Source organism: Parasteatoda tepidariorum, chromosome 6 (assembly GCF_982258835.1).
Source record: "Parasteatoda tepidariorum strain Cologne lab strain chromosome 6, Ptep-v5.0, whole genome shotgun sequence".
In the NCBI taxonomy this organism is placed as follows: Eukaryota; Metazoa; Arthropoda; class Arachnida; order Araneae; family Theridiidae; genus Parasteatoda; species Parasteatoda tepidariorum.
In genome coordinates this window covers 107453017-107476462 of record NC_141760.1, presented here as the reverse complement: position 1 = coordinate 107476462, position 23446 = coordinate 107453017, and positions in this window count along the sequence as shown.

The window sequence follows — 23446 nt, the reverse complement described above, 5'->3', positions numbered from 1 at the left end:
TTACTTGTGGAATTACAATAGCTGCGGAAAGGCATTGTAAGGTATTGCACACAGTAAACGTCACCAAAGAAAAATACACAAAATTCAACCACTTCATTTTCTGTTGTTTTTTTTTTTTTAAATTCAAGAAAAAATTATACTATATTTTTTTTTTCAGGGACAGAGAGATTAACGATCATCGTAAAAAATAAGGAAAAAACACAGAGCACCTTAAGAAAAAGATATAGATAAAACTGATATTGGAGGAAAAAAAATTAGAGAAATTCATATTCAAACATTGTCACACCAAAAGGTCGTGCAATTTTCATAAGATTTATAAATATAATATTAACTAAGCACTGTTGGTTTTTCTATGGTGATAAAATTAAAGATATCTAGCCTTTTTTCTATTACACTTTTTCTATTGTATTTAATTAGTTTCTTTTAGTAAATAATGTCTAATAATTCAACTGTTAGTCTCTCTCTCTTTAAACAATAACATGAGTTAATTAAATTTTAATTGTTTTAATTAGGGGAAAATAATATATACTTCAATTTATTAAGTGCAAATTTTTCATGCATTTTCAATTTCATATATACCTTCTCTGATCGACTACGTACCCTAGTTTATGGTGTTTCCCATAGATTTAAGAAAAAAAAATAGAAAATTTTTTTATCCACACATAAAAAAAAATATAATTAAGTAAGTAAATAATTAAGCAGAGACATATATTGTTACTAATGCAAAGTAGAAACAGAAAATTATAAGAAATAAACTTCCTCTACTTAGTTATTTTTCTCTCCTCTTAATTTTTTTTTTCTAAATAAGAAATGTGATTTTTATTAGAAATAATGAAATTTAATGTCTAAAAACTAATACTTAAAAATTAAAGGATTTTAAATATTGTGGGCATTATTATTTTTTTTTTTTTGCTGGCAGCCAATCTTAAAACAGATTTAACAATATTTAGAATATTTAATAAAGATTTTGAAAACAAAACTTTTAAGGAACTTAAAATACTTGTTCAAAAAAATCTAATTGCGCAGAAATTATAATTTAAAACTTTAAAGATTTCAATGATATAAGAAATTACATTGTATAGTGATATTTAAATTTTAAATTACTTCACAAAATCAACCATTAAATAAATGTAAGCATATTCATAAAATAAATTTATTTCAATGGTACCATTCAATTGAAATTAATTCAAAACAATCTATTCAAAATCTGATGATTAATATTGGTAGACATAAGAAAACTCTATCATATTTTATGTAATCAAATCTTCTTTTTTTTTCTTAAAGAAAATTCTTAAAAAGAAAACAATAGTTGTTTTGCTGTCTTTTCAGCTTTTTTTTTCTCCTTTTTAAATTTTCTTTTTTTTTCTAATAACGCAATTGGAAACAGTTACCCAAGTTTTTTGTTTTGTTTCGATTTTAGCAATTTTAATAAATTTCAAATTTTGTCAATAAATTAATCATTTGAATACAATTTGAAAAAGACTTTAGTCCTAGTCAGTCATAATTTTCCTTTTATTTTCTTTTGAATAACCTCTTTGTCTATGCATGCTTAAATTAAAAAATAAATAAAAATCAACTGTTTCACGAGGGAGGAAACGAGGGGGACTAAGTCTAGTAATTTTCGTTATGAATGAATGTGGTCTGCCGTTTTTCTATGTGTTCTAATTTAGGAGAAAGTGCAATAATTTTTCTTCTTATATGAGGAATGGATAAAATTTCTAAAAAATCGTTTCTATTTCAAAAATATTTTGAAAGTTTGATTGTTCTAGACGACGTATAAAAGTATTTACTGTTAGCCTGCAAGAACGAGTGGGAATAATTTTATGACACCATGCATTCTATAAGTTCGTATTCCTGAAAAACTAGGAAAGAAACCTTTTCATCCCTTTCTTATTCGTAGCTTCCTCTATCTATCTTATTCTGTCCTTATCTACCTTTTGTGAGTAATTAAAATGACATTTGGGCATTTTCCTTCGTCACCAATAGACGTTTTATCATTTCTCCAAATATCTTCCAGTTTGTTCGACCAATTATTTTATTTTTTGGTGGTTGCTGAGTTCAGTGTATTATTTTTTGCTCCCAACTGAATTTTCTTGAATTTGTATACAATGTTCACGAAAAGTTTTGCCGCAATACTTGCAAGAACTGAGCTATCTAATAAAAATCCACAATTTGTACCTAAGACGCTACCTATCTGTGAATGAAAATCAAAAACCTTGCTATGTCATTGATTAGAATAACTAACTACGCGTTCAAATATTGAACGATTTTCGCCTGGAATCAACCAAAGTATAAAATAAAAACTTCTAGAAGTTTTCTAGATTAACGATTTGTGCCTTATTTTTTTTCCGCCCCAAAACGTATGATTTCTGTCTGTAACTATTGTCTCCACTCCAATATAGCAAAATATATATAAAAAAAAATATTATTATATACAAACATGTCTGCATTAAAACAATCATATCGAGTATAATATAATAATTTATATTCAAATTATCAGTGAAGTAAATATTATGCTTTAAATTTTATTGCGAAAAAAAACAATGGTACACGTTTCAAATAATTTAGCAATAATTATTCAAAGTAAGTCTAAGACTAAAAGGTGATATATTTCTATAAAAAAAATAGTAATTTTTTTTTTTGCCACGTATAAATGAAATTCATTTTGCGTCAATCAAATTTTGAATCGCACAATACTTTGGCTAGAGTTGAATAGAAAATATGGCTTAACTTGATGTTTCTTTGCGGTTGTAGCAAATTTAATCTTGCACTGATTTTTCTGACATTGCATGTATCTCTTCTTATTTTGTTTTAAGAAATTAGAAATGTTTTTACCTCATTAATTAAATTTTAAAAAAAAATTATTCAGTGTGTTTATTTATTATTATTATTTTCTTTCAAGATTTAAGTTATTTTAATGCTATTAACCATGCAATATACTACTATTTCTAGTTATTAAAATTATTCACGTTAATATTGAAAAAAAGAACATAAATGAAACATTTTACTTTTAAAAAAACTTAAGTATCAACAGGCTTTATTTAAAATGTTAATATAACGGAATGGTTATTATCACCTTCCCGCTTCCTGCTCCAATGTGCTGTTTACTTTATTCATTTATTTAATTTATTAAAAAACTGAGTGTAATAAAAAATACTTTTAAAATTTAGAAAAAGCCTTCCAAAATATTAAAATTAATCAGATAGTATCCTTAATTGTATTAATTTTTTTATCGTTTATACTTTTTTTCTATAGAGAAAATTTAACTGAATTACTTTAGTTCTGTTTTATATAAACTTTTGTTTTTGCAACAATAAACAATGCTTTGCACCTATGTGACTTATTAAAGCATTCTAACGTAAGAAATAAATAAGAAAAAGATAATTAAATAGATAAATTAATAACATTTGTAAAATTACGACAGTAATTATTTTTTTTAAAAATTATCTAGGGCGAAATGTTTCTAAAAATATACGAGCAAGAAGGATTCAAATACAGTTTCCGTTTTATTTATTTATTTTTTTTCGGAGAAGGAGGCCAGCACACCTTGATCGAAGAATAGAACTAGTGGTGTCAATCGCTATACAAAAGGGAAAGAATTCCCGATGTGTGTTGTGAATGATTGAGCCGGTTGGAAAGGGTACTGAGTTGAGGCGTGTAAGACGAATACCTGCTGAAAAGGATTGCAACCAGCAAGAAACATTTTCTTAGAAAAATAACATTTGGGCTTCATTTAACCATGAAGAAATAACCACATTCTTTAATTTATTGTTGAACGTTTAAGCAAACAAATTCCGATTCGACGTCAAAAGTGGTTATTGGGAGAAAAAAAAGAATTTGTAACTAGACTTGTATTTTAAAACTTAGACTAAATAATATACTTTCAAACTACAAAAGAAAATTCTTTTATTTTTATTAAAAAATTAATTTAAGGAATTCTAACAACTTTGAAATTCTCCATTATCAAATATTAATGTCAACAAATTGCTTAATATTACACTTATACCGTTAAAAGTAAATTATGCCTGATAATTATATACAAATTAGCTAAGATGATAGTATTCTATTTTTTCTCAGATTTCTTTTCACTGAAAAAAAAAAAGATACTAAACAGACTAATCCATCTTTCTGATTCTTCAATCATAAACTAACCATATATCTATAATAATACACACAAATAAAATGTGATAACTTGTGGCCACCAGATGCGGGAATAGTTTTTGTAATAATTTAATTTAAAGTTAATGAAGCCGATGACACTATTCGAATGTTCTTGCCTACAAGATAGCGAGCACGTTATGTAAAGGCTTAGTTCTTAAAGATGAAAACGCAGGTCTTGATATCATTCAGTTTTATTACTAATTTATTGAACAATATAAGATGTGCTCTGCAATAAAATGCTGCTCTAAATATTATCACTCAAAATTTAATAATTTTGAGTGATGATTCTATTTAATGAAAAGAAATAATATTTTTGTCTTAAGAGGTCCACTTAGAATATGCATATTATTTCATATAACTATTGATTTCTATGAAAAATTCAATACACAGGTGATTCCTCAGAATGAAAATAAATATTTTTCAAAATATTGTTGTCAGAAAGGAGAAGATAATTTGGAATATATGGCCTTCATAGATCAGTAAAGAGAAAGATTAAAACTTATACCTTTAACTATTATGCCTTTCTATTATTCTCTCTGAATCTAATTATGGGGATCAAAAAGTATTACTCAAATAGTATAAAATTTGTTTACACTAAGATAATTTGGTTGAAAATAAGTGAAAAATATTATATTTAGCATTTTAATAATTTATGGTTATGAAATAGAGCGTGAAACACCCGTATCTTTTTCTGAGTTAGATAAAATCTTCCAAACACAGATCACTTGCAAACATTACATATATATTTTTTTAAAGTTTGCCTTTATTTTCACACACAGTTATTTTGATCTAAAAGAAACAATTTTCTTTAATTTTCAATTTTTACAATTTCTTTAATTTTGAAAATCAATTTCGGATAACTTTTTTACATGCATGAAAATAAAATTTTTGTTCAAATTATTATATTCATATTTCATATTTTAGTATAAATATAATTCTGATAATCTAACAGAGTTTTTTAGAAACTATCATACTGTTTTTTACAATTAAAAAATACTGAAATAAGTTATAGATGGTAATTTGAGTGCAAGAAAAAGTATATATAAAAGGAACACCGGTGTCTCATCTTCGTCAAACGGTTAAAAAATGAAATCTAGTATTTTTTAGGGACTGTTCAACTGATCATTTCGAGCCATGGGTATTATCATTTATAAAACTAAGATAGCTATATCGTTCAGATTCTGCAAAATATAAATCTTTAAACTTTAATCTTTAAGATTGAGCAAAATTTTATAATTTAATCTTTAAGATTCTGAAAAATTTAATGCAATATACTATTAAAAAACTATTTAATAAAAATCTCCATTTAATAAAAAATAATTGATTATTCAAATTATTTGTAAGTTAAATAAAATTTGAGTAAAGAAGTCTCGAGATTCGATGTCGGAAGTGGTAAAACAGAGAAATTTGTGAGGTATGGTATACATATTATTTAAAGCTAAATTAATTATTCAAGAATTATTTGAAATAATGCAATGTAATAAAAAATTTATTGAAGAGCAATTTTTATCTAAACTTCTTACATTTCATGATTTTGTGAAAAAAATCGAGTAAAAAAAAAACAATAGAAAAGATGTAAAAAGAAAACAAAAAAAGAAGGAAGGAAACTTTTACAATTCTAGTTATTCGTCGCCAAAAAAGTGCTGAACTAACGTTTTGGTAAATGCGGTGTTTTAAACTTATCCAACAATTTGTTGCTGCATGCATTTCCCCCCCACTTGACTGAGTTTCAATGAAGAGAAAGGAGAATCATTTACACCCCTTTTACTTATCTCACTGGGTGGGAACATAGAGTTGGGTGGGAACCGTGGTCGAGTTCAAGTGAAAAACCTTCCTTCTGAAAACTGCCGTAACAGGGGAACTCAAAATCTCAGACCCTACCGGAATGAAAGAGTTAATTGGGAAAATGGGAAAAATCCAGGAAAATCAGTTTATTTGCTCTTCTTCGACTTCTATCGTAACATTTTGGATATTCTAGCATGCATGGGTTGTTTTCTGTGTGTGAAGTCCAGCAAAGAAAGCGTAATGGAGTAATAATAAAAAAGAATTTAACAAAAAATGGCTCGTGAAAGGTTCAAATTTCAAGATCCCCTAGCTCCCTTTTATATGAAGGTATAATTTTCAAACTCGGACCCTAAGTAGGGGTCATTGGTCCAAACAAGGCTGCTGAAGATAATTTTTATAGGCCAATTAGGGGGGTCACAGTGGGCCTCTAAAGGTATATTGCGAAGATGAGAGGAGAGAGCTTTTGAAGCGAAACTGTGGTAGGATTCGCGTATCTCCGTGTATTGGAAGGAAGGCCACCAGACAAGCAAGTTCATTGCAGGAGGGAGGAGTCCTGGGTTCGAATCCCAGGGACGGTAAAATTTTCAAAAGAAATTTTTGTTTTGTTTATTTTAAATTATATTATTTTTTTTATGTATTTTTCGATATTCTGGAGTCTCCTGTATGTAGGAATTTTCTTTTTTTTAATTGGGTAAATGGGAAAAAACTCGACAAATCCAGGAAAATCAGTTTATTTGCTCTTTTTCGACATCTATTGTAACATTTTGGATATTCTAGCATGCATGGGTTGTTTTCTGTGTGTGAAGTCCAGCATAGAAAGCGTAATGGAATAATAATAAAAAAAGAATTAAAAAAAAATGGCTCGTGAAAGGTTCAAATTTCAAGATCCCCTAGCTCCCTTTTATATGAAGGTATAATTTTCAAACTCGGACTCTAAGTAGGGGTCTATGGTCCAAACAAGGCTGCTGAAGATAATTTTTAGGCCAATTAGGGGGGCCACAGTGGGCCTCTAAAGGTATATTGAGAAGATGAGAGGAGAGAGCTTTTGAAGGGAAACTGTGGTAGGATTCGCGTATCTCCGTGGACCTTAAGGTAGGCCACCAGTCAAGCAAGTTCGCTGCAGGAGGGAGGGGTCCTGGGTTCGAAACCCAGGAACGATCAAATTTTCAATTTTTTTTTTTTAAATTATATTATTTTTTCTATTTTTTTTCGATATTCTGGAGGTTCCTGCACGTAGGAAAAAAAAATTTTAATTTTTGAAAATGGGAAAAAACTGAAAAAATCCAGGAAAATCAGTTTATTTGCTCTTTTTCAACTTCTATTGTAACATTTTGGATATTCTAGCATGCATTTGGAGTTTTCTGTGTGTGAAGTCCAGCAAAGAAAGCGTAATGGAATAATTAAAAAAAAAGAATAAAAAAATAAAATATCTCGAGAAAGGTTCAAATTTCAAGACGCCCTAGCTCCCTTTAATATCAAGGTATAATTTTCAAATTCGGACTCTAAGTAGGGGTCTATGGTCCAAACAAGGCTGCTGAAGATAATTTTTATAGGCCAATTAGGGGGGTCACAGTGGGCCCCTAAAGGTATATTGCGAAGAAGAGAGGAGAGAGCTTTTGAAGCGAAACTGTGGTAGGTTTTACGTATCACCGTGGACTGGAAGGTAGGCCACCAGTCAAGAGAGTTCGCTGCAGGAGGGAGGGGTCCTGGGTTCGAATCCCAGGGACGATCAAATTTTCCGAAATTTTGTTTCTTTTTTTTGTTTATTTTAAATTATTTTATTTTTTTTATGTGTTTTTCGATATTCTAGAGGTTCTTGCATGTAAGAAAACCTTTTTTTTTAATTTCGAAAATGGGAAAAACCCAGGAAAATCAGTTTATTTGCTCTTTTTCGACATCTATCGTAACATTTTGGATATTCTAGCATGCATGGGTTTTTTTCTGTGTGTGAAGTCCAGCAAAGAAAGCGTAATGGAATAATAAAAAAAAAGAATAAAAAAAATAAAATGGCTCGAGAAAGGTTCAAATTTCACGATCCCCTAGGTCCCTTTTATATCAAGGTATAATTTTTAATTTCGGACCCTAAGTAGGGGTCTATGGTCCAAACAAGGCTGCTGAAGATAATGTTTATAGGCCAATTAGGGGGGTCACAATGGGCCCCTAAAGGTATATTGCGAAGATGAGAGGAGAGAGCTTTTGAAGCGAAACTGTGGTAGGCTTCACGTATCACCGTGGACTGGAAGGTACGCCACCAGTCAAGCAAGTTCGCTGCAGGAGGGAGGGGTTCCTGGTTCGAAACCCAGGAACGGTCAAATTTTAAATTTTTTTTTTTTTTTTTTTTAAATTATATTATTTTTTTTATTGTTTTTCGATATTCTGGAGGTTCCTGCACGTAGGAAAAAAAAATTTTTAATAGGGAAAATGAGAAAAAACTGGAAAAATCCAGGAAAATCAGTTTATTTGCTCTTTTTCAACTTCTATTGTAACATTTTGGATATTCTAGCATGCATGGGGAGTTTTCTGTGTGTGAAGTCCAGCAAAGAAAGCGTAATGGAATAATAAAAAAAAAAGAATAAAAAAATAAAATGCCTCGATAAAGGTTCAAATTTCAAGACGCCCTAGCTCCCTTTAATATCAAGGTATAATTTTCAAACTCGGACTCTAAGTAGGGGTCTATGGTCCAAACAAGGCTGCTGAAGATAATTTTTATAGGCCAATTAGGGGGGTCACAGTGGGCCCCTAAAGGTATATTGCGAAAAAGAGAGGAGAGAGCTTTTGAAGCGAAACTGTGGTAGGCTTCACGTATCACCTTGGACTGGAAGGTAGGCCACCAGTCAAGCAAGTTCGCTGCAGGAGGGAGGGGTCCTGGGTTCGAATCGCAGGGACGATCAAATTTTCAGAAATTTTTTTTTCTTTTTTTTTTGTTTATTTTAAATTATGTTATTTTTTTTATGTGTTTTTCGATATTCTAGTGGTTCCTGCATGACGGAATTTTTTTTTAATTGGGAAAATGGGGAAAAATCCAGGAAAATCAGTTTATTTGCTCTTCTTCGACTTCTATCGTAACATTTTGGATATTCTAGCATGTATGGGTTGTTTTCTGTGTGAGAAGTCCAGCAAAGAAAGCGTAATGGAATAATAAAAAAAAAGAATAAAAAAATAAAATGGCTCGTGAAAGGTTCAAATTTCAAGATCCCCTAGCTCCCTTTTATATCAAGGTATAATTTTCAAACTCGGATCCTAAGTAGGGGTCTATAGTCCAAACAAGGCTGCAGCAGATAATTTTTATAGGCCAATTAGGGGGGTCACAGTGGGCCCCTAAAGGAATATTGCGAAGATGAGAGGAGAGAGCTTTTGAAGCGAAACTGTGGTAGGCTTCACGTATCACCGTGGACTGGAAGGTAGGCCACCATTTCAGCAAGTACGCTGCAGGAGGGAGGGGTCCTGGGTTCGAATCCCAGGAACGGTCAAATTTTTTTCTTCTTTTTTATAAAAATAATATTATTTTTTTTATTGCTTTTCGATATTCTGGAGGTTCCTGCATGTAGGAAAAAAAATTTTTAATTGGGAAAATGGGAAAAAACTGGAAAAATCCAGGAAAATCAGTTTATTTGCTCTTTTTCAACTTCTATTGTAACATTTTGGATATTCTAGCATGCATGGGGAGTTTTCTGTGTGTGAAGTCCAGCAAAGAAAGCGTAATGGAATAATAAAAAAAAAAGAATAAAAAAATAAAATGGCTCGAGAAAGGTTCAAATTTCAAGACGCCCTAGCTCCCTTTAATATCAAGGTATAATTTTCAAATTCGGACTCTAAGTAGGGGTCTATGGTCCAAACAAGGCTGCTGAAGATAATTTTTATAGGCCAATTAGGGGGGTCACAGTGGGCCCCTAAAAGTATATTGCGAAGAAGAGAGGAGAGAGCTTTTGAAGCGAAACTGTGGTAGGCTTCACGTATCACCGTGGACTGGAAGGTAGGCCACCAGTCAAGAGAGTTCGCTGCAGGAGGGAGGGGTCCTGGGTTCGAATCCCAGGGACGATCAAATTTTCCGAAATTTTGTTTCTTTTTTTTTTTGTTTATTTTAAATTATTTTATTTTTTTTATGTGTTTTTCGATATTCTAGAGGTTCTTGCATGACGGAATTTTTTTTTTAATTGGGAAAATGTGAAAAATCCAGGAAAATCAGTTTATTTGCTCTTCTTCTACTTCTATCGTAACATTTTGGATATTCTAGCATGCATGGGTTGTTTTCTGTGTGTAAAGTCCAGCAAAGAAAGCGTAATGGAATAATAATAAAAAAAGAATAAAAAAATAAAATGGCTCGTGAAAGGTTCAAATTTCAAGATCCCCTAGCTCCCTTTTATATCAAGGTATAATTTTCAAACTCGGACCCTAAGTAGGGGTCTATGGTCCAAACAAGGCTGCTGAAGATAATTTTTATAGGCCAATTTGGGGGGGTCACAGTGGGCCTCTAAAGGTATATTGCGAAGATGAGAGGAGGGAGCTTTTGAAGCGAAACTGTGGTAGGCTTCGCGTATCTCCGTGGACTGGAAGGTAGGCCACCAGACAAGCAAGTTCTTTGCAGGAGGGAGGGGTCCTGGGTTCGAATCCCAGGGACAATCAAATTTTCAGAAAATTTTCTTTTTTGTTTATTTTAAATTATATTATTTTTTTTATGTGTTTTTCGATGTTCTGGAGGTTCCTGCATGTAAGAAAACCTTTTTTTTTAATTTCGAAAATGGGAAAAACCCAGGAAAATCAGTTTATTTGCTCTTTTTCGACATCTATCGTAACATTTTGGATATTCTAGCATGCATGGGTTGTTTTCTGTGTGTGAAGTCCAGCAAAGAAAGCGTAATGGAATAATAAAAAAAAAAGAATAAAAAAATAAAATGGCTCGAGAAAGGTTCAAATTTCACGATCCCCTAGGTCCCTTTTATATCAAGGTATAATTTTTAAATTCGGACCCTAAGTAGGGGTCTATGGTCCAAACAAGGCTGCTGAAGATAATGTTTATAGGCCAATTAGGGGGGTCACAATGGGCCCCTAAAGGTATATTGCGAAGATGAGAGGAGAGAGCTTTTGAAGCGAAACTGTGGTAGGCTTCACGTATCACCGTGGACTGGAAGGTACGCCACCAGTCAAGCAAGTTCGCTGCAGGAGGGAGGGGTTCCTGGTTCGAAACCCAGGAACGGTCAAATTTTAAATTTTTTTTTTTTTTTTTTAAATTATATTATTTTTTTTATTGTTTTTCGATATTCTGGAGGTTCCTGCACGTAGGAAAAAAAATTTTTAATAGGGAAAATGAGAAAAAACTGGAAAAATCCAGGAAAATCAGTTTATTTGCTCTTTTTCAACTTCTGTTGTAACATTTTGGATATTCTAGCATGCATGGGGAGTTTTCTGTGTGTGAAGTCCAGCAAAGAAAGCGTAATGGAATAATAAAAAAAAAGAATAAAAAAATAAAATGCCTCGAGAAAGGTTCAAATTTCAAGACGCCCTAGCTCCCTTTAATATCAAGGTATAATTTTCAAACTCGGACTCTAAGTAGGGGTCTATGGTCCAAACAAGGCTGCTGAAGATAATTTTTATAGGCCAATTAGGGGGGTCACAGTGGGCCCCTAAAGGTATATTGCGAAAAAGAGAGGAGAGAGCTTTTGAAGCGAAACTGTGGTAGGCTTCACGTATCACCGTGGACTGGAAGGTAGGCCACCAGTCAAGAGAGTTCGCTGCAGGAGGGTGGGGTCCTGGTTTCAAATCCCAGGGACGATCAAATTTTTAGAAATTTTGTTTCTTTTTTATGTTTATTTTAAATTATTTTGTTTTTTTATGTGTTTTTCGATATTCTAGAGGTTCTTGCATGACGGAATTTTTTTTTTAATTGGGAAAATGTGAAAAATCCAGGAAAATCAGTTTATTTGCTCTTCTTCTACTTCTATCGTAACATTTTGGATATTCTAGCATGTATGGGTTGTTTTCTGTGTGAGAAGTCCAGCAAAGAAAGCGTAATGGAATAATAAAAAAAAAGAATAAAAAAATAAAATGGCTCGTGAAAGGTTCAAATTTCAAGATCCCCTAGCTCCCTTTTATATCAAGGTATAATTTTCAAACTCGGATCCTAAGTAGGGGTCTATAGTCCAAACAAGGCTGCAGCAGATAATTTTTATAGGCCAGTTAGGGGGGGTCACAGTGGGCCCCTAAAGGAATATTGCGAAGATGAGAGGAGAGAGCTTTTGAAGCGAAACTGTGGTAGGCTTCACGTATCACCGTGGACTGGAAGGTAGGCCACCATTTCAGCAAGTACGCTGCAGGAGGGAGGGGTCCTGGGTTCGAATCCCAGGAACGGTCAAATTTTTTTCTTCTTTTTTATAAAAATTATATTATTTTTTTTATTGTTTTTCGATATTCTGGAGGTTCCTGCATGTAGGAAAAAAAATTTTTTAATTGGGAAAATGGGAAAAAACTGGAAAAATCCAGGAAAATCAGTTTATTTGCTCTTTTTCAACTTCCCTTGTAACATTTTGTATATTCTAGAATGCATGGGGAGTTTTCCGTGTGTGAAGTCCAGCAAAGAAAGCGTAATGGAATAATAAAAAAAAAGAATAAAAAAATAAAATGGCTCGAGAAAGGTTCAAAATTCAAAACGCCCTAGCTCCCTTTAATATCAAGGTATAATTTTCAAACTCGGACTCTAAGTAGGGGTCTATGGTCCAAACAAGGCTGCGGAAGATAATTTTTTTAGGCCAATTAGGGGGGCCACAGTGGGCCTCTAAAGGTATATTGAGAAGATGAGAGGAGAGAGCTTTTGAAGGGAAACTGTGGTAGGCTTCGCGTATCTCCGTGGACCGGAAGGTAGGCCACCAGCCAAGCAAGTTCGCTGCAGGAGGGAGGGGTCCTGGGTTCGAAACCCAGGAACGATCAAATTTTCAATTTTTTTTTTTAAATTATATTATTTTTTTTATTTTTTTTTCGATATTCTGGAGGTTCCTGCACGTAGGAAAAAAAATTTTTTAATTTTTGGAAATGGGAAAAAACTGAAAAAATCCAGGAAAATCAGTTTATTTGCTCTTTTTCAACTTCTATTGTAACATTTTGGATATTCTAGCATGCATGGGGAGTTTTCTGTGTATGAAGTCCAGCAAAGAAAGCGTAATGGAATAATTAAAAAAAAAGAATAAAAAAATAAAATGGCTCGAGAAAGGTTCAAATTTCAAGACGCCCTAGCTCCCTTTAATATCAAGGTATAATTTTCAAATTCGGACTCTAAGTAGGGGTCTATGGTCCAAACAAGGCTGCTGAAGATAATTTTTATAGGCCAATTAGGGGGGTCACAGTGGGCCCCTAAATGTATATTGCGCAGAAGAGAGGAGAGAGCTTTTGAAGCGAAACTGTGGTAGGCTTCACGTATCACCGTGGACTGGAAGGTAGGCCACCAGTCAAGAGAGTTCGCTGCAGGAGGGTGGGGTCCTGGTTTCGAATCCCAGGGACGATCAAAATTTTAGAAATTTTGTTTCTTTTTTATGTTTATTTTAAATTATTTTGTTTTTTTATGTGTTTTTCGATATTCTAGAGGTTCTTGCATGACGGAATTTTTTTTTAATTGGGAAAATGTGAAAAATCCAGGAAAATCAGTTTATTTGCTCTTCTTCTACTTCTATCGTAACATTTTGGATATTCTAGCATGCATGGGTTGTTTTCTGTGTGTGAAGTCCAGCAAAGAAAGCGTAATGGAATAATAATAAAAAAAGAATAAAAAAATAAAATGGCTCGTGAAAGGTTCAAATTTCAAGATCCCCTAGCTCCCTTTTATATCAAGGTATAATTTTCAAACTCGGACCCTAAGTAGGGGTCAATGGTCCAAACAAGGCTGCTGAAGATAATTTTTATAGGCCAATTAGGGGGGTCACAGTGGGCCTCTAAAGGTATATTGCGAAGATGAGAGGAGAGAGCTTTTGAAGCGAAACTGTGGTAGGCTTCACGTATCTCCGTGGATTGGAAGGAAGGCCACCAGACAAGCAATTTCATTGCAGGAGGGAGGGGTCCTGGGTTCGAATCCCAGGGACGATAAAATTTTCAAAAGAAATTTTTTTTTTGTTTATTTTAAATTATGTTATTTTTTTTATGTATTTTTCGATATTCTGGAGGCTCTTGCATGTAGGAATTTTCTTTTTTTTAATTGGGTAAATGGGAAAAAACTCAACAAATCCCGGAAAATCAGTTTATTTGTTTTTTTTCGACATCTATTGTAACATTTTGGATATTCTAGCATGCATGGGGAGTTTTCTGTGTGTAAAGTCCAGCAAAGAAAGCGTAATGGAATAATAAAAAAAAAAGAATAAATAAATAAAATGACTCGAGAAAGGTTCAAATTTCAAGACCAACTAGCTCCCTCTAATATCAAGGTATAATTTTCAATCTCGGACCCTAAGTAGGGGTTTATGGTCGAAACAAGGTTGCTGAAGATAATTTTTATAGGCCAATTAGGGGGGTCACAGTGGGCCCCTGAAGATATATTGCGAAGATGAGAGGAGAAAGCTTTTGAAGCGAAACTGTGGTAGGCTTCACGTATCACCGTGGACTGGAAGGTAGGCCACCAGGGAAGCAAGTTCGCTACAGGAGGGAGGGATCCTGGGTTCGAATCCCAGGGACGATCAAATTTTCATAAAATTTTCTTTTTTGTTTATTTTAAATTATATTATTTTTTTATGTGTTTTTCGATATTCTGGAGGTTCCTGCATGTAAGAAAACCTTTTTTTTAATTGGGAAAATGGGAAAAAACCCAGGAAAATCAGTTTATTTGCTCTTTTTCGACTTCTATCGTAACATTTTGGATATTCTAGCATGCATGGGGAGTTTTCTGTGTGTGAAGTCCAGCAAAAAAAGCGTAATGGAATAATAAAAAAAAGAATAAAAAAATAAAATGACTCGAGAAAGGTTCAAATTTCAAGACCCCCTAGCTCTCTTTAATATCAAGGTATAATTTTCAGACTCGGACCCTAAGTAGGGGTCTATGGTCCAAACAAGGCTGCTGGAGATAATTTTTATAGGCCAATTAGGGGGGTCACAGTGGGCCCCTAAAGGTATATTGCGAAGATGAGAGGAGAGAGCTTTTGAAGCGAAACTGTGGTAGGCTTCACGTATCACCGTGGACTGGAAGGTAGGCCACCAGTTCAGCAAGTACGCTGCAGGAGGGAGGGGTCCTGGGTTCGAATCCCAGGAACGGTCAAGTTTTTTTTTCTTTTTTTTAAAAATTATATTATTTTTTTTATTGTTTTTCGATATTCTGGAGGTTCCTGCATATAGGAAAAAAAAATTTTTAATTGGGAAAATGGGAAAAAACTGGAAAAATCCAGGAAAATCAGTTTATTTGCTCTTTTTCAACTTCCCTTGTAACACTTTGGATATTCTAGAATGCATGGGGAGTTTTCCGTGTGTGAAGTCCAGCAAAGAAAGCGTAAAGGTATAATAAAAAAAGAGAATAAAAAAATAAAATGGCTCGAGAAAGAATCAAATTTCAAGATCCCCTAGCTCCCTTTTATATCAAGGTATAATTTTCAAACTCGGACCCTAAGTAGGGGTCTATCGTCCAAACAAGGCTGCTGAAGATAATTTTTATAAGCCAATTAGGGGGGTCAATTTGGGCCCCTAAAGGTATATTGCGAAGATGAGAGGAGACAGCTTTTGAAGCGAAACTGTGGTAGGCTTCACGTATCCCCGTGGACTGGAAGGTAGACCACCACTCAAGAGAGTTCGCTGCAGGAGGGAGGGGTCCTGGGTTCGAATCCCAGGGACGATCAAATTTTCAGAAATTTTTTTTCTTTTTTTTTGTTTATTTTAAATTATTTTTATTTTTTTTTATGTGGTTTTCGATATTTTAGAGGTTCCTGCATGACGGATTTTTTTTTAAATTGGGAAAATGGGAAAAATCCAGGAAAATCAGTTTATTTGCTCTTCTTCGACTTCTATCGTAACATTTTGGATATTCTAGCATGCATGGGTTGTTTTCTGTGTGTGAAGTCCAGCAAAGAAAGCGTAATGGAATAATAATAAAAAAAGAATTAAAAAAAAATGGCTCGTGAAAGGTTCAAATTTCAAGATCGCCTAGCTCCCTTTTATATGAAGGTATAATTTCCAAACTCGGACCCTAAGTAGGGGTCTATGGTCCAAACAAGGCTGATGAAGATAATTTTTGTAGGCCAATTAGGGGGGTCACAGTGGGCCCCAAAAGGTATATTGCGAAGATGAGAGGAGAGAGCTTTTGAAGCGAAACTGTGGTAGGCTTCACGTATCCCCGTGGACTGGAAGGTAGACCACCAGTCAAGAGAGTTCGCTGCAGGAGGGAGGGGTCCTGGGTTCGAATCCCAGGGACGATCAAATTTTCAGAAATTTTTTTCCTTTTTTTTGTTTATTTTAAATTATTTTATTTTTTTTATGTGGTTTTCGATATTCTAGAGGTTCCTGCATGACGGAATTTTTTTTTTAATTGGGAAAATGGGAAAAATCCAGGAAAATCAGTTTATTTGCTCTTCTTCGACTTCTATCGTAACATTTTGGATATTCTAGCATGCATGGGTTGTTTTCTGTGTGTGAAGTCCAGCAAAGAAAGCTTAATAGAATAATAATAAAAAAGAATTTAACAAAAAATGGCTCGTGAAAGGTTCAAATTTCAAGATCCCCTAGCTCCCTTTTATATGAAGGTATAATTTTCAAACTCGGACCCTAAGTAGGGGTCAATGGTCCAAACAAGGCTGCTGAAGATAATTTTTATAGGCCAATTAGGGGGGTCACAGTGGGCCTCTAAAGATATATTGCGAAGATGAGAGGAGAGAGCTTTCGAAGCGAAACTGTGGTAGGCTTCACGTATCTCCGTGGATTGGAAGGAAGGCCACCAGACAAGCAAGTTCATTGCAGGAGGGAGGGGTCCTTTGTTCGAATCCCAGGGACGGTAAAATTTTCAAAAGAAATTTTTTTTTTGTTTATTTTAAATTATATTATTTTTTTTATGTATTTTTCGATATTCTGGAGTCTCCTGTATGTAGGAATTTTCTTTTTTTTAATTGGGTAAATGGGAAAAAACTCGACAAATCCCGGAAAATCAGTTTATTTGCTCTTTTTCGACATCTATTGTAACATTTTGGATATTCTAGCATGCATGGGTTGTTTTCCGTGTGTGAAGTCCAGCAAAGAAAGCGTAATGGAATAATAAAAAAAAAGAATAAAAAAATAAAATGGCTCGAGAAAGGTTCAAAATTCAAGACGCCCTAGCTCCCTTTAATATCAAGGTATAATTTTCAAACTCGGACTCTAAGTAGGGGTCTATGGTCCAAACAAGGCTGCTGAAGATAATTTTTATAGGCCAATTAGGGGGGTCACAGTGGGCCCCTAAAAGTATATTGCGAAGAAGAGAGGAGAGAGCTTTTGAAGCGAAACTGTGGTAGGCTTCACGTATCACCGTGGACTGGAAGGTAGGCCACCAGTCAAGAGAGTTCGCTGCAGGAGGGAGGGGTCCTGGGTTCGAATCCCAGGGACGATCAAATTTTCCGAAATTTTGTTTCTTTTTTTTTTTGTTTATTTTAAATTATTTTATTTTTTTTATGTGTTTTTCGATATTCTAGAGGTTCTTGCATGACGGAATTTTTTTTTTAATTGGGAAAATGTGAAAAATCCAGGAAAATCAGTTTATTTGCTCTTCTTCTACTTCTATCGTAACATTTTGGATATTCTAGCATGCATGGGTTGTTTTCTGTGTGTAAAGTCCAGCAAAGAAAGCGTAATGGAATAATAATAAAAAAAGAATAAAAAAATAAAATGGCTCGTGAAAGGTTCAAATTTCAAGATCCCCTAGCTCCCTTTTATATCAAGGTATAATTTTCAAACTCGGACCCTAAGTAGGGGTCTATGGTCCAAACAAGGCTGCTGAAGATAATTTTTATAGGCCAATTTGGGGGGGTCACAGTGGGCCTCTAAAGGTATATTGCGAAGATGAGAGGAGGGAGCTTTTGAAGCGAAACTGTGGTAGGCTTCGCGTATCTCCGTGGACTGGAAGGTAGGCCACCAGACAAGCAAGTTCTTTGCAGGAGGGAGGGGTCCTGGGTTCGAATCCCAGGGACAATCAAATTTTCAGAAAATTTTCTTTTTTGTTTATTTTAAATTATATTATTTTTTTTATGTGTTTTTCGATGTTCTGGAGGTTCCTGCATGTAAGAAAACCTTTTTTTTTAATTTCGAAAATGGGAAAAACCCAGGAAAATCAGTTTATTTGCTCTTTTTCGACATCTATCGTAACATTTTGGATATTCTAGCATGCATGGGTTGTTTTCTGTGTGTGAAGTCCAGCAAAGAAAGCGTAATGGAATAATAAAAAAAAAAGAATAAAAAAATAAAATGGCTCGAGAAAGGTTCAAATTTCACGATCCCCTAGGTCCCTTTTATATCAAGGTATAATTTTTAAATTCGGACCCTAAGTAGGGGTCTATGGTCCAAACAAGGCTGCTGAAGATAATGTTTATAGGCCAATTAGGGGGGTCACAATGGGCCCCTAAAGGTATATTGCGAAGATGAGAGGAGAGAGCTTTTGAAGCGAAACTGTGGTAGGCTTCACGTATCACCGTGGACTGGAAGGTACGCCACCAGTCAAGCAAGTTCGCTGCAGGAGGGAGGGGTTCCTGGTTCGAAACCCAGGAACGGTCAAATTTTAAATTTTTTTTTTTTTTTTTTAAATTATATTATTTTTTTTATTGTTTTTCGATATTCTGGAGGTTCCTGCACGTAGGAAAAAAAATTTTTAATAGGGAAAATGAGAAAAAACTGGAAAAATCCAGGAAAATCAGTTTATTTGCTCTTTTTCAACTTCTGTTGTAACATTTTGGATATTCTAGCATGCATGGGGAGTTTTCTGTGTGTGAAGTCCAGCAAAGAAAGCGTAATGGAATAATAAAAAAAAAGAATAAAAAAATAAAATGCCTCGAGAAAGGTTCAAATTTCAAGACGCCCTAGCTCCCTTTAATATCAAGGTATAATTTTCAAACTCGGACTCTAAGTAGGGGTCTATGGTCCAAACAAGGCTGCTGAAGATAATTTTTATAGGCCAATTAGGGGGGTCACAGTGGGCCCCTAAAGGTATATTGCGAAAAAGAGAGGAGAGAGCTTTTGAAGCGAAACTGTGGTAGGCTTCACGTATCACCGTGGACTGGAAGGTAGGCCACCAGTCAAGAGAGTTCGCTGCAGGAGGGTGGGGTCCTGGTTTCAAATCCCAGGGACGATCAAATTTTTAGAAATTTTGTTTCTTTTTTATGTTTATTTTAAATTATTTTGTTTTTTTATGTGTTTTTCGATATTCTAGAGGTTCTTGCATGACGGAATTTTTTTTTTAATTGGGAAAATGTGAAAAATCCAGGAAAATCAGTTTATTTGCTCTTCTTCTACTTCTATCGTAACATTTTGGATATTCTAGCATGTATGGGTTGTTTTCTGTGTGAGAAGTCCAGCAAAGAAAGCGTAATGGAATAATAAAAAAAAAGAATAAAAAAATAAAATGGCTCGTGAAAGGTTCAAATTTCAAGATCCCCTAGCTCCCTTTTATATCAAGGTATAATTTTCAAACTCGGATCCTAAGTAGGGGTCTATAGTCCAAACAAGGCTGCAGCAGATAATTTTTATAGGCCAGTTAGGGGGGGTCACAGTGGGCCCCTAAAGGAATATTGCGAAGATGAGAGGAGAGAGCTTTTGAAGCGAAACTGTGGTAGGCTTCACGTATCACCGTGGACTGGAAGGTAGGCCACCATTTCAGCAAGTACGCTGCAGGAGGGAGGGGTCCTGGGTTCGAATCCCAGGAACGGTCAAATTTTTTTCTTCTTTTTTATAAAAATTATATTATTTTTTTTATTGTTTTTCGATATTCTGGAGGTTCCTGCATGTAGGAAAAAAAATTTTTTAATTGGGAAAATGGGAAAAAACTGGAAAAATCCAGGAAAATCAGTTTATTTGCTCTTTTTCAACTTCCCTTGTAACATTTTGTATATTCTAGAATGCATGGGGAGTTTTCCGTGTGTGAAGTCCAGCAAAGAAAGCGTAATGGAATAATAAAAAAAAAGAATAAAAAAATAAAATGGCTCGAGAAAGGTTCAAAATTCAAAACGCCCTAGCTCCCTTTAATATCAAGGTATAATTTTCAAACTCGGACTCTAAGTAGGGGTCTATGGTCCAAACAAGGCTGCGGAAGATAATTTTTTTAGGCCAATTAGGGGGGCCACAGTGGGCCTCTAAAGGTATATTGAGAAGATGAGAGGAGAGAGCTTTTGAAGGGAAACTGTGGTAGGCTTCGCGTATCTCCGTGGACCGGAAGGTAGGCCACCAGCCAAGCAAGTTCGCTGCAGGAGGGAGGGGTCCTGGGTTCGAAACCCAGGAACGATCAAATTTTCAATTTTTTTTTTTAAATTATATTATTTTTTTTATTTTTTTTTCGATATTCTGGAGGTTCCTGCACGTAGGAAAAAAAATTTTTTAATTTTTGGAAATGGGAAAAAACTGAAAAAATCCAGGAAAATCAGTTTATTTGCTCTTTTTCAACTTCTATTGTAACATTTTGGATATTCTAGCATGCATGGGGAGTTTTCTGTGTATGAAGTCCAGCAAAGAAAGCGTAATGGAATAATTAAAAAAAAAGAATAAAAAAATAAAATGGCTCGAGAAAGGTTCAAATTTCAAGACGCCCTAGCTCCCTTTAATATCAAGGTATAATTTTCAAATTCGGACTCTAAGTAGGGGTCTATGGTCCAAACAAGGCTGCTGAAGATAATTTTTATAGGCCAATTAGGGGGGTCACAGTGGGCCCCTAAATGTATATTGCGCAGAAGAGAGGAGAGAGCTTTTGAAGCGAAACTGTGGTAGGCTTCACGTATCACCGTGGACTGGAAGGTAGGCCACCAGTCAAGAGAGTTCGCTGCAGGAGGGTGGGGTCCTGGTTTCGAATCCCAGGGACGATCAAAATTTTAGAAATTTTGTTTCTTTTTTATGTTTATTTTAAATTATTTTGTTTTTTTATGTGTTTTTCGATATTCTAGAGGTTCTTGCATGACGGAATTTTTTTTTAATTGGGAAAATGTGAAAAATCCAGGAAAATCAGTTTATTTGCTCTTCTTCTACTTCTATCGTAACATTTTGGATATTCTAGCATGCATGGGTTGTTTTCTGTGTGTGAAGTCCAGCAAAGAAAGCGTAATGGAATAATAATAAAAAAAGAATAAAAAAATAAAATGGCTCGTGAAAGGTTCAAATTTCAAGATCCCCTAGCTCCCTTTTATATCAAGGTATAATTTTCAAACTCGGACCCTAAGTAGGGGTCAATGGTCCAAACAAGGCTGCTGAAGATAATTTTTATAGGCCAATTAGGGGGGTCACAGTGGGCCTCTAAAGGTATATTGCGAAGATGAGAGGAGAGAGCTTTTGAAGCGAAACTGTGGTAGGCTTCACGTATCTCCGTGGATTGGAAGGAAGGCCACCAGACAAGCAATTTCATTGCAGGAGGGAGGGGTCCTGGGTTCGAATCCCAGGGACGATAAAATTTTCAAAAGAAATTTTTTTTTTGTTTATTTTAAATTATGTTATTTTTTTTATGTATTTTTCGATATTCTGGAGGCTCTTGCATGTAGGAATTTTCTTTTTTTTAATTGGGTAAATGGGAAAAAACTCAACAAATCCCGGAAAATCAGTTTATTTGTTTTTTTTCGACATCTATTGTAACATTTTGGATATTCTAGCATGCATGGGGAGTTTTCTGTGTGTGAAGTCCAGCAAAGAAAGCGTAATGGAATAATAAAAAAAAAAGAATAAATAAATAAAATGACTCGAGAAAGGTTCAAATTTCAAGACCAACTAGCTCCCTCTAATATCAAGGTATAATTTTCAATCTCGGACCCTAAGTAGGGGTTTATGGTCGAAACAAGGTTGCTGAAGATAATTTTTATAGGCCAATTAGGGGGGTCACAGTGGGCCCCTGAAGATATATTGCGAAGATGAGAGGAGAAAGCTTTTGAAGCGAAACTGTGGTAGGCTTCACGTATCACCGTGGACTGGAAGGTAGGCCACCAGGGAAGCAAGTTCGCTACAGGAGGGAGGGATCCTGGGTTCGAATCCCAGGGACGATCAAATTTTCATAAAATTTTCTTTTTTGTTTATTTTAAATTATATTATTTTTTTATGTGTTTTTCGATATTCTGGAGGTTCCTGCATGTAAGAAAACCTTTTTTTTAATTGGGAAAATGGGAAAAAACCCAGGAAAATCAGTTTATTTGCTCTTTTTCGACTTCTATCGTAACATTTTGGATATTCTAGCATGCATGGGGAGTTTTCTGTGTGTGAAGTCCAGCAAAAAAAGCGTAATGGAATAATAAAAAAAAGAATAAAAAAATAAAATGACTCGAGAAAGGTTCAAATTTCAAGACCCCCTAGCTCTCTTTAATATCAAGGTATAATTTTCAGACTCGGACCCTAAGTAGGGGTCTATGGTCCAAACAAGGCTGCTGGAGATAATTTTTATAGGCCAATTAGGGGGGTCACAGTGGGCCCCTAAAGGTATATTGCGAAGATGAGAGGAGAGAGCTTTTGAAGCGAAACTGTGGTAGGCTTCACGTATCACCGTGGACTGGAAGGTAGGCCACCAGTTCAGCAAGTACGCTGCAGGAGGGAGGGGTCCTGGGTTCGAATCCCAGGAACGGTCAAGTTTTTTTTTTCTTTTTTTTAAAAATTATATTATTTTTTTTATTGTTTTTCGATATTCTGGAGGTTCCTGCATATAGGAAAAAAAAATTTTTAATTGGGAAAATGGGAAAAAACTGGAAAAATCCAGGAAAATCAGTTTATTTGCTCTTTTTCAACTTCCCTTGTAACACTTTGGATATTCTAGAATGCATGGGGAGTTTTCCGTGTGTGAAGTCCAGCAAAGAAAGCGTAAAGGTATAATAAAAAAAGAGAATAAAAAAATAAAATGGCTCGAGAAAGAATCAAATTTCAAGATCCCCTAGCTCCCTTTTATATCAAGGTATAATTTTCAAACTCGGACCCTAAGTAGGGGTCTATCGTCCAAACAAGGCTGCTGAAGATAATTTTTATAAGCCAATTAGGGGGGTCAATTTGGGCCCCTAAAGGTATATTGCGAAGATGAGAGGAGACAGCTTTTGAAGCGAAACTGTGGTAGGCTTCACGTATCCCCGTGGACTGGAAGGTAGACCACCACTCAAGAGAGTTCGCTGCAGGAGGGAGGGGTCCTGGGTTCGAATCCCAGGGACGATCAAATTTTCAGAAATTTTTTTTCTTTTTTTTTGTTTATTTTAAATTATTTTTATTTTTTTTTATGTGGTTTTCGATATTTTAGAGGTTCCTGCATGACGGATTTTTTTTTAAATTGGGAAAATGGGAAAAATCCAGGAAAATCAGTTTATTTGCTCTTCTTCGACTTCTATCGTAACATTTTGGATATTCTAGCATGCATGGGTTGTTTTCT